Source organism: Siphateles boraxobius, unplaced genomic scaffold (genome assembly GCF_051911475.1).
Source record: "Siphateles boraxobius isolate OS27281-9 unplaced genomic scaffold, OSU_SipBor_1 94, whole genome shotgun sequence".
In the NCBI taxonomy this organism is placed as follows: domain Eukaryota; kingdom Metazoa; phylum Chordata; class Actinopteri; order Cypriniformes; family Leuciscidae; genus Siphateles; species Siphateles boraxobius.
This window is the reverse complement of record NW_027509224.1, coordinates 859,419-866,859: the sequence shown is the minus strand read 5'-3', so window position 1 is coordinate 866,859 and position 7,441 is coordinate 859,419.

The window sequence follows — 7,441 nt, the reverse complement described above, 5'->3', positions numbered from 1 at the left end:
TTTTTTGCGATGGACCCATGCGATGTCATTATAATCACACTGCACGTTTTACATTTATTGTCCACTTGATGGCACAATAGAGCAAATGAAGCACCATGAAGCTTCGGCACATGAGTGAACCAATTGGATGGAACGCTTCAATGCTTTATGAAGCTTCATCTCGCCATCACTAGGAGAAATTATAGACTAAAAAATATTGAGGCTGTTCTAAGTCAAATTAACAAAAGACTACAATAATTATTAAAGAAACAATAAAACCTCACTTGGTTGCTGCTAAGGATGGCTGGCGCGAAACAGACGTTCCGAAGCTTTGCGAGATCCCGAAGCAAAGATGATTCGAAACACTGATCCGAAGCGTGATTCAAAACACCCACGTCACGTGACAACGGCTAAATGAAGCGTCTAAGTGTTTCGTCAGGTGGAGATTAATAGATAGATACATATATTACAGATACATATAGATTATTAGATAGATAGGCTACATATAAAATAGATAGATAGATAGATAGATAGATAGATAGATAGATAGATAGATAGATAGATAGATAGATAGATAGATAGATAGATAGATAGATAGAAATGGAGGCTCCACGGAAAAGAGATGCCGTACATCTGTGGTGTGGGAGCATTTCCATTTGGAAACCCCAAATAAAGTGAGATGTGTGTATTGTGATCGGCAGCTAGCCTACTGCAACAATACATCATCCATAATGCGCCATTTGAGGAGCATTCATCCTGCCATTCTGCAGGGTGCAGAGGATGGTAGTGTTCCCCCTGTACCAAGGCCTGCTACTGACACTGCTGGGCCATCTAAGCAAGGTATGCATTGTTTGAAATTTAGGCTAATTATAAGTGAAATATAATAACTAAGTGTTGGGCCATTGTTTAGAAAGGCCATGGACTAAGACATGCCTAACATCCCAATCACAACTGCCAATCACTTTAAAAACAAATGTTGTCAATATAATATTATACTTTGTGAATATACATTTTATATGTCTACATATGAGTACCCAATCTACAGCCAAGACATCATTTTGTTTTTTTGTAATTGTTGTATTTCTATAATGCACTTTATCTTTCTCTGCACACTGAGCATAAATATTCATAACATAACTTTGTTTAGGAAGGTTTCCAAATGAACCAGTAGACTACTTTCACGGTAGGCTACTATTTTTCCAATATATTTGTCTGAAAGTATGTTTTATCTTCTCTTTTAAAAGGCAGACAGAGGGAATTGGATGAGGCTCTTCTGAACATGGTGGGGAAGGATCTGCAGCCCTTCACCATCGTGGAGGATGAGGGTTTCAGGGCCTTTGTGAACAAGCTTGATCCAAGCTATGTCCTCCCATCCCGGAAGGTGCTTAAAACAATGGTCAGCGAAAGGTACAACACAACCAAGGAGAAGACAATGGAGGACCTACAAAAGGCGGAATTTGTTAGCCTTACGGCTGACATGTGGTCTTCCATTAATATGGATGGATATCTTGGTGTAACATGCCATTACATAACACCAGAGGCAACAATGGCAACTGTTTTACTGGGTGTAAGGAGGTTTTACCAAACCCACACAGCCCAGCATCTCATGGAGGCTAAAGCCTTGCTAATGGCTGAGTGGGGAATAACCTCCAAAGTTCACTGCATGGTGACTGACAATGCATCCAACATGATCCTAAGTGCCCAGCTACTCAACCTTCGCCATGTCCCATGTTTTGCTCATAATTTGAATTTGATAGTGAAAAAGGCCCTGGATCAAACCCCAGTCATCAATGAAATTCGCCAGAAAGCCAGAAAGATAGTGGGGTTGTTCAGATCCAGCTGCAAAGCAAAGGACAAGCTTGTGGAGATGCAGAGCTGGATGGGCAGACCAAGTCTGAAAATGATACAGGAGGTTGAAACGAGATGGAACAGCACATTCGACATGCTACAACGCTTATATGAGCAACGTGAGCCAGTGGGTGCTGCACTTGCCAATTTAAACAGTGATACTGCTCCCCTGACAAGTCTTGAGTATGACATTATTCAACAGTCATTGACACTTCTTCAACCATTCAAACTAGCAACAACAGAGATGTCAGAGGAACAGAGAGTGTCTGCTTCAAAGCTCATACCATTGTACAGGATGTTGCAGCACAAGCTTGCACAGAAAAAAGGAAATGCAACGCAGGAATCAACTGTACAATTAGGTAGGACACTATGACCATACGTGTAATTGGCCATAACTCTCATATTGTTGTCATTATTTTAATTAATATGGTTTTCTCTTGTGTTGGCTCATAGGCTCACATCTACAAGAAGGTCTGCACTCCAGATGTGGAGGGTACGAGACTTTTAGAGCCTTGGCACTGGCTACACTGCTGGACCCAAGGTTTAAAAATGTGGCTTTTGGAAATCCTGCCAAAGCCCTGGATGCTGAAAAGCACATCACACTGGAGTGTGCTTCACTGATGCGTTCAAACACAACTCCTGGTGAGTTTCAGTCTATGTTATCTTATGTAATGTGATTCATGAAATTTATACTTCATATGTGTTGTCAGTTTATGATTTGTTACTAATTGCCGTTTTCTTTTAATTCAGAACCACAAATGTCAACATCAGGCCCATCATCATCAACACCAGTTGAAACACAAGACAGTTTATGGGAACATTTTGACAATCGTATCCGTGAGACCCAGATGATACACAATCCTACAGCTGATGCCACAGTGGAAGTGAAAAAATACCTCAGCGATGCGTTTTTGCCCAGAACTCATGATCCTCTAACTTACTGGAAAGAGAGAGCAGTAATCTTTCCTCATTTGTATGTCCTAGCTAAAAATATATTTGTATGCCAGCAACAAGTGTCCCTTGTGAGAGAATTTTTTCAAAGGCTGGAGAAATTATCTGTAAAAAAAGAAGTAGGCTGAGTCCTTCAACAGCAGAGAAATTAATATTTTTGAATAAAAATCTATAAGAAAGGGAGACATTGTGGCTTGATTTATTTTTATTAATATTCATTTTTCATGACCAAAATCACATTATGCAATGTGAAGAGACTACAGGTTACAAGCTTCATATATTACAAAAATACAATAATAAAAAAAAAAAACCAACACATTTTTTTATTAGCTCTTTGTAAAGGTTGTTTCAGGTCAACACCTGCAAGTGACCACTAGGTGTCACCGTGGAGACGGGTTTCGGATTGATTCGAAGCCTCGAAACAAAATGGCACATTTGCTTCGACTGTTTCATTGCTTCACGAAGCCTCGATCTGCCCATCACTAGTTGCTGCCTGGTTTGGCGTACTGCTGCCGCTTTGTTGGTGTTGAAGTTGCTTTGACTGCTGGAGAGGTCTAACGCGTGAAACAAGTACCAATCATCATTTTTTTTTTTTTGTCATATTGTAATGTTTCAGGTTCTCAAATGAAGGAGAAGGTGCAGAAGGTGCAAAATAACAAGAGGATGTATTCAAGACCAAGATAACACACCAACATGCAAAACAATGTGTATACGACACAAACAATAACCAACACTGACAAGAGAGGAACTTAAATACACCGAGGAATAAGGAGGACAACAGGTGAAGACGTGATGTGAAGTGGTGATGATGATTGCTGGCAGGTGCGGGTAATGGTGAAGGAGGTGCAGGTGTGGGCCAAGGAGGATGCTGGGAACTGTAGTGCAGACGGGGACTAACGCAAGACAGTGACGATGATGATGACCATGACAACTAGGTGGTGACTGTGACACATATATTACACGTATCTTTAAATCGTTTATCCTCAAGTTTTATTTGATTTTAAGACAATATTGTCTCACTCTGTGTTATACTGTTCCTCCGGCTGTAGAACCCGCACTCTTTCACGGGTGGAGGAACCCGTCCATGGCCTCCTTGCCCAAGAGTGTTATTACTTCTTGCCCCATTACCAGAGCCTGCTTGGGGTCTACTGTGAGTAGAACCCCATTGAATCGCAGTGGTCGAGACCCGAATTGGATTCTGTAGCTTTTTTCTGCAGGACCTATTTGAGATACCTTTGGAAGAAGCTTCCATGCTGCCAGATAGAGCCTCTCGAGGCTGGCTTCTGGTGTACTCTGAAGTGAAGTGGCTGGGAACAGCCGATCTTTTCTATATTAACTTCCTCTGAGGGTCAGACGAGGGTGCCGGGATGCAACAAAAAAATGACACCTTTGGCCATTCCGTTGGGTCGTTTGTCCAGTCACAGATTCTAGGTACAATCTGACCCAATGCCATGCGACTCAGTTTCTCTACATATCTTGCTCTGTCGAGCGGCAGAAGTGATTCTAAGTAGGGTTAACATACACACTGGGTTAACACATGCTTTTCCAGCCAGGGGGAAAGGATGTTTTTCTTGGCTTTCTAGGATTTTTGACTTGATATCTGTAGCTGACGCTGGAAGGTCAGCTGTGGGTTATGATATTTTGGTGATTTCAGCGGTTAATGTTTATTTTGACTTTATAGTTTATTTGGATTTCATAGTTTAAATGTATATTTCTGTATTGTGATAATTTCATAATTTGGTTGCCGTTTGTATTTTATTATTATTCTGTTGTTTAAGTTGAGTGTTATGTGACCCTGTGCTGATTATTTCACCTGGAGGTATCAACGTCTATGTAATGATGATATGTGAAACTCAGATACCCATGTTAGTGCTCCTGACTTAATCTACTGTTGGTTACCAGGCGAATACGGTAAAGGTTTTAATATTTTGTATATTATGTTGGTTTGTGTTTGTAGTGGTGTTGTGTGTAAAATTATGGTTTGGTTTACTTTTGTGTCTAGTTTTCACGGTGTCTCTGGAATAAATAAAAATGGACATCAGTACTTCGGAAGCGTGGACTGTTTTGTAACCAGCGAGTAGTTACAATATCGACCAAGTCTTTTGGCCGGTTTGCTGTTGCTGAGCCATCCATGGAACAAACCAAACAAGCCCTGAAAATGAACAAAAGAACACATATTTATACAGACACTTGATGTTTAATCTACAACCCCAAATCAGAAAAAGTTGGGACATTTTGTAAAACGCAATAGAATCAAGAATCTGTGATTTGTTCGTTCTATTAAACATTTTATTAGCTGACAAAAGTACAAATAAACGTTTTCCAATGTTTTGACTGACCAACATAATTGTATTTTGTAAATATGAACAAATTTTGATTTTGATGGCTGCAACACACCCCAAAAAAGTTGGGACAGAGATATGTTTGCCACTGTGTCACATCACCTTTCCTTTTAATTACACTTTTTAATCATTTGGGAGTTGAGTATACTAATTGTTGGAGTTTTGCTAGTGGAATATTTGCCCAATCTTGTCTGATACAAGACAGCCGCTCAACAGTCTGTGGTCATCGTTGCCTGATTCTCCTTTTCATGACGGGTCATATATTTTCCATAAGAGACATATCTGGACTGCAGTAAACAAGAGGCACATCCCTTCTATGGTGCAGAGTGTCAGTTTTAGCATGTGGAGAATGAGGCCTGGCATTGTCTTGCTTCCCAGGAAAGATGTCATCTTGATGGCAGTTTATGTCTCTGTACAATCCAAATACATGCCTCCATGTCAATGGTACGAGTACTCGAAGTGGGGCGGTACTCACCGGTACGCAGTACCGGCACTTCTACATTTTAGTCTTAAGCGTACCTGCACTTTGTCTTGCGTACCGCTACTTCTCGCTTGTAGGCGGTACTCGACCACTGACAGAAAAGGCGCCAGTGTCAAGCCCGTTGATATACTTCGTTTGCAGTGCGAATGCAGTGCGTATTTTTTCCGCACCCATGTTAACAGGTTCGAGCTTTCACACTGCACGCGCATGCGGCCCGTCAATGCACTCCTGGAGCTGTGCGTATATAGCAGTGCAGAGATCGTTCCGAGTGTATTTTTGCTGTGCTGCACGCGGTGAATTAAAGTGACAGTTCGTGGTCAAAACACAGATTGACATGAAAATATAATAATCTCACCATAAATGCATTTAATTAAATAAAATGTAGTAATCTAAATGTATTTTTGGGCTTGCAGACTTGGAGGAGTTCCGTTTTCGCACGACTTGTTTTAATAGGCTACATTTATGTTGTTAATAAATAACAACAAGTTTTGTTATAAGTTTTGTTTTTCACTGTAGAAATCTCAGATGTCATGATTTGCCAATGCAAGAGAGTACCGGCACCTTTCTTTTCCCACTCCAAGCACTGAATCGTACCTTCACAATAATGCAAGTTACCCATACCGTTTGCAATGATGCACCTCAATACCAGCACAGATGTTTGCTTTTGCACCTGTCACTGGTGAAAGTCTGGTTGGTCCCTTTCGTCTTTGTTGCTGAGAACTCGATGTCCATTTTCTCCCAAAAACAAGCTGAAACATGGACTCATCTGACCACAGCACACATTTCCACTGTCTTCTAGTCCATCTGAGATGAGCTCAGGCCCAGAGAACTCGCCGGCATCTCCACATAGAACTGATGTAAAGCTTTCTCCTTGCGTAACAGAGATTCAAGTGGCATTTCTTGATGCAGAGTCAGACTGTGTTCAGTGAAAACGGTTTTCCAAATTACTCCTGAGCACATGTGGCTGTATTTAACAGAGTAGCATGATGGTATCTTGTGCAATGCCATCTGAGGGTTCAAAGGTCACACACATTCAACAGAGGTCTACTGCCTTACCCTACACAGACTGAGATTTCTCTGGATTCCCTGAATCTGGCGACAATATTATGCATGGAAGATGATAAAAGGCATAAATTCTTTGCAATCTTGCATTGAGAAATGTGATTTTTTAATTGTTTGACAATTCTCTCATGATATTTGTCACAAAGTGATGAGCCATGACCCATCTTAGCTTAAAAAGACTAAGAAGTACTTTTACACCCAAACATGATACCCTCAACTATTACCAGTTCACATGCTCATTCTGGACTGTTCCAAAATAGTTGGATAATCTAATTTGGATAATCTTTTCACTTTTATTTGGTCTCCGTCCCAACATTTTTGGGGTGTGTTGCAGCCATCAAAATCAAAATTTGTTCATATTTACAAAATACAATTATGTTGGTCAGTGAAAACATTGGAAAACGTTTTTTTGTACTTTTGTCAGTTAATAAATGGTTAAATAGAACGAACAAATCACAGATTCTTGATTTTATTGCATTTTACAAAATGTCCCAACTTTTCTGATTTGGGGTTGTATTAGATGATTAGTTAATTGCGTTTGATAGATTTTACTATCAATAAACATTTGTAATGGGTTTGTAGAAGGTGTTTTTATGCATGTTTGGCTTGAGTTGTTGCATTTCCACTGTTCTGACCAGCAGGGGTCACCAGCGTGTGGCGTTTCGAACAAATGCTTCTAGCCTGTGAATCATTTTGTAAAGCAAACTGGTTCAATTGATTCGAATCTTTGAAAAGAGTCGTTTCTCTCATCACTAACTGCCGCTGCTCTCCCCCAGTC